The following is a 5,463-nucleotide window of genomic DNA, read 5'->3' on the forward strand; positions in this document are numbered from 1 at the left end:
GCGGGTCTGGGTTCACAGGCAAAGAGTCAGAGTCGTTTTCCAAGACAGGCAGGTAACTGGTGCTTGGGTTTGCAGGCGATCTGACAAAGAGAGCTGAAAGACAGGGCTTTAAATACTGGGAGAGGTTAGTGGGTAATGCAACGCCCAGCTGGCAGAGTAATTAGAGCAGAGCAGAGCAGGGACAGGTGGAGCTAGTTAGGCTTCAATCAGCGCGTGTTACCAGGCAGAGAGAGAGCTCATGACATTGTAAGTTAATGTAAAACACATAAGTGTTAGAAACACACATTTACACTTAGGCCTACTACACATGATTTTAAAACTGCTACCATTGCAGTTGTTATGATTTTAAATTGATATGTGACCTAAGAACAATCTTACATTTAAAAATGTGCTGAGGTCTGACTTTGTGGTGCTCAGAAATTAAATTATTTTAATCTTAATTCATGTGATGAAGGACTTCAAAAGAAGTTTTACAGGTTTCAGTGCTGAGTAAGGTTAACACTAAATATTTGAATATTTTACTAGTAGGCCTAATATATTTTTCATTACCATTATGGCAAGCAATAGGCTACCTTATTTGTAAGTTGCTACCTGCAAATCATGAGCAAGTGACCTGGGCCCAGTTTCCCGATAACGACAGAGACACGCTCTTACGAGGGTTTTCTTCGATTCATCTTCGATCGTTCGTTTGGTTTTCCGACTGTTTCCCGAACATGCTCAAAAACGTGAGCGGCGTGCACTGCTCTTAAGATGCTCTTAAGGGGAGCTGTCCACATTAATAGTTCTGAAATATCCTCTAATTTGATGGTGATGTCAGGTGACTGCACGTCACAGCTATAGGCCTACCGTTTAAACTTCAGATCTACACATTATTTCACATCAATACGAAAATAGAAACACTTTGACATCTGCATGTAAGCATCCCAAGTAGGTTATATACCACACACAGACATAAATAATAATTATTTAAGATTAGATTGTTGCACCGTTTATGTCTGTCACTTAAGAAGACGTTTGCAGATAATAAGATAAAGAGGTCAAGTAGGCTAAGAAAGTGAGGAAATGTTTAGGCTTAAATAACATATATAAGCCTAGAATATGTTTAGATTTTGACGCAGCACAGACTAAACATGTTCCTTTCTCTGTTTTTACCTCATAGGCCTAATAAAATATAGCCTTTACTTAGCAAAGATAATGGCAAACTATTCTGGCAATGTCTCGTTTCATAACTTGATTGCATTTTTGTCCGTTTTCATCACATTATTATGACCATTAAAGTAGGCTATGCTATTTTGCACGCTAAAATCTGATTCATCACAGGTAAACACAATAAAGAATGGGAACATAAGTTGGATTATGTATTCTAAGTTGTAATTCCTCTGTATGTCCTGTTGGTGACCTCAGTGAGAAATACTGACAAGACGCTCTTAGCCCGTAACGAGAACTCTGGAGCACTTGTAGATCTACGAGTGTTTTTACGAATCTCTTAAGCTACGATGGTTTCGGGAAACAGTCAGCAAATCTTAAGACGTTCGTAAGAGGGACTTTACGACGCTCTTAGGCTTAAAGCGATGGTTCGGAGTAATTTCACCCTAGGGTCCTTTGCACCATGACCCCGAGCCAAACACCCTCCTAGAACCTTTTTTCCCTTGGTCGAACCCTTGTCGAGTAGCGCTGTCAGAAACTAGTGATGTTCTGCAGTTGTAATCGAACCAACTTTTATCTCGTAAATTACCCCACTAATAATGCCCTGAATGGTACGAAACTTCTACAGTAGTACAACTATGACCTTTAGTCCAATAACGAGGCATTAGAAAGCTTGTAAGTGCACCAGGAGTTTTAAGGAGTTTACACTTGCCTCTGCATCTGCTACTATACTGCTGCGTCGACGTTTCTTCCGTGATTTGGGAAAAGCCCGTAAAAGTCCTGTACTTTGCCCTCTACATCACGGTCATAGCGATCCTATATAAAACAACTTTAGGCCTCATTTTGAACGGGTAGCCTATATCCCTTTTCACTACATGGATTAGCTGCCAGATACGTGAGAACAAGTGGAGAACCATCCAACGCGATGCCTTGGTAGGCCTAATGTTAATTAGGTTGGATTTTCTAGCCACTGCAAATTTACATTTTTTTTCAATCGCTAACAAGCGCTTACCCATACTTCAGATACTTTTTCTAAACTCTTAACACAGACTCACACCTAGAAAACACAATTGGCCAAATGGATAATTTTTTTCTCAAAAACACATTTTGTTAAATATATTACTAACACATATTTCTCTGCACACACTAACTTTACAAAACACTGGAAATCTGACTCAAAATGAAGTTATTCTGTCAAAGAATGACACTTGTTTTCACTTCACAAGGTACACACATTCAATCAAAGTACACCAGGTTTCAAAATACTGGCTATTGTTGACATTACAAAACTGCATAGACTTTTATGTTTCAGTTTTACAGGTATTTGCATGCAATTTTACACTAAATGTCTTGGTTGGGAACTGTATGTCCACATGTTATGTTCACATTCAAAAGCATTCCAGTAAAAAAGCAAATCAGTTTATTTTTTCCTTTACTGTTTACTACAGGAGGTACAGTAGAAGTACTGTTTACAGTATGATAGAACAGAAAAAAGTTTTACAGTATTGCTTTCAGTAAACAACAAAATATCCATGAAACACACAAGAGCATTCAGAACAAAAAAAACAACAGCAAAAAGCCCAGATAAAAGGGGGCTAAAAAGCACAAAATTACTGCATCTAATCTCTGCGATCTTCAGGATCTTCAGGGTTAGGCCACATGTTTTCATCAACATCGCACTGATTACATGGTCAATGATAGTGGCACTGAATTTCATCACTTGCAACCTTTGGAATGCCACCACCACGCATTCTTACACCTCTACCTTGCCCTCTCTTTGGGCCTGCTCTTCTCCTTGGCCCTGCTCTCTCACTGCTCCTGCATCTCTCACTGCTCTCCTGCTCCTGCTCTTTCCCCTGGCCCTGCTCCTCTCACTGCTCCTGCATCTCTCACTGCTCCTCTCACTGCTCCTGCTCTTCTCCCTGGGCCTTGCTCTTACTCTTCCTCATCCAGACATTACAGTGTTTGTCTTTTTCTGTTTCTGTTTCTAAAAACATCACTCCTCAAAAGTCCTCCTTTTACTGTGGGCGTGTCAATGTAATGAAAAAAAATAACCCCTGCCACTGAGTCTAAGCCAGACTGGAATCAGCTATGGTTGGCCCAATTTACCCAACATACAGTTTGTTTCAGTCGCTAACAAGCGTTTGTCTAACCAGTTGTCACATTTTCAAAACTCTAAACACAATTAGCACAGCGTCGGTCTTTTGTGGCCATACCATTCCACATATTTCATGTCGTTTTCACAATAATATGCAGCCAGTGAACACATTTCCACAATGCTTACATTTTCTTAACAGACAATGCTGTGAACTGTGAGAACTATGACTGAAGCCCCATAGTTAGGAATGGTGTGTGTGTGTGTGTGTGTGTTTAAGTGTGTGTGTGTTTGAGTGTCTGTGTGTGTGTGTGTGTGTGTGTATGTGTTTGAGTGTGTGTATGTGTGTGGGACGGGGGATGTATGTGTGAGTGTGTGTGCGTACGTTTCTGTGTATGTGTGTGCGTGTGTGCGTACGTTTCTGTGTGTGGTGTGTGTGTGTGCATACGTTTCTGTGTGTGTGTGTGTGTGCCTGACTGTCTGTGTGTGTCTGTGTGTGTGTTTGAGAGAGAGATAAGTGTGTTATGTAATGGAGAGAATGGCTGTTAAACTGAGAGCTGTCTGTAAGATGAGAGATGGGAAATGGCTCTCATGTTCCTGATTACAGTAGAGGTGTTAATGAGAGGATGTGTGTTTGTTTGTGTGTGTGTGTGTGTGTGTGTGTGTGTGTGTGTGTGTGTGTATGTGACATGTGTGTGTGTGATGTGTGTTTGTGTGTGTGTGTGTGTGTATGTGTGTGGTATGAATTAGAGAGAGATGTATAATGAGGATGTGTAAAGGAAGAGAGTAATGTAACCTCATTTATCAGCCATGAGCTGATTCGGGGGTGCGGGGGTGGTGGGGGGTGAGGGGTGGGGGCGGGGTGAGGGGTGTGAGGGGTGGTAATGGGTGTGTGTATGATATCTGTTGGATGATGGGGGAAAGAAGATTTGATTTTGTACAGAGTTTGTTCTATGCTGACCTGCAAACGTACTGTGATGTGTGTTTGTGTGGGTGGGTGTATGTGTGTCTGTGTGTGTGTGTCTGTGCTGTGTGTGTGTGTGTGTGTGTGTATGTGTGTGGCTCTGGTTGCTCTGTTCACCTGCGTGACTGATGCCTTACAAAAGTCTGTTGTGTTTTTCTATTATTCTGAGCAAAAATCAATTAGGCAAACAACAACACTAACTGATATAAATAGACTTAGAAACCACATTTACTGCAGTCATTTAGATATGGAAGTGTCTCTCTCTCTCTCTCTCTCTCTCTCTCTCTCTCTCTCTCTCCCTCTCTCTCTCATTGTCTTTCTGTGTGAGTGTGTATGTTTGTGGATGTGTGTGTGTGAGTGTTTGTGCGTGCGTGTGTGTGCGCGTATGTGTGTGTGTGTGTGTGTTTCTCTGCGGCGGTTGACAGTGCTGGAGGGGAATCTGTTCGCTTCCCTGACCTTTCTTCATTAGTTGCATTCTGACATCTGCAGACTGATTGCTGAACTGCAGATTATGTAACTCTTGTCTGGAGCAGACACACACACACACACACACACACACACACACACACACCACTTTCTGGCCGCAGGCCTCTTGGCTTCTCCACCACTGCGGATATTCGCTCCATTTCAACCACACCACATTTACTGCACTTCAGCTGGAACACACACACACACACACACACACACACACACACACACACAGTTCAGCTGGAGCTCAACTGGTTCAGCCACATGATGATACAGCAACAGTATTACAGCATGACAACAATACAACATCACACCATCACCAAGCAACAGTATCCCAACAATACACCATCACCAACCAACAGTATCCCAACATTACACCATCACCGAAAAACAGCATGAGAGCAATAACACCATCACCAAACAGCATATCACAACATGACACCTCACCAAGCAACATATCACACAACATTACACCATCACCAAGCAACAGTATCACAGGGGGTGGGGGCTGCCTGGAAGTCCAGTGAGCATGACTGAAGCCCCATAGTTAGGAATGGTGTGTGTGTGTGTGTGTGTGTGTGTGTGTGTGTGTGTGTGACTGTGTGTTTGAGTGTGTGTGTGTGTGTGTGTGTTTAAGTGTGTGTGTGTTTGAGTGTCTGTGTGTCTGTGTGTGTGTGTGTGTATGTGTTTGAGTGTGTGTATGTGTGTGGGGCGGGATGTATGTGTGAGTGTGTGTGCGTACGTTTCTGTGTGTGTGTGTGTGTGCGTATGTTTCTCTGTGTGTTTGTGT

This window comes from Alosa alosa, chromosome 9 (genome assembly GCF_017589495.1).
Source record: "Alosa alosa isolate M-15738 ecotype Scorff River chromosome 9, AALO_Geno_1.1, whole genome shotgun sequence".
Lineage (NCBI taxonomy): Eukaryota > Metazoa > Chordata > Actinopteri > Clupeiformes > Clupeidae > Alosa > Alosa alosa.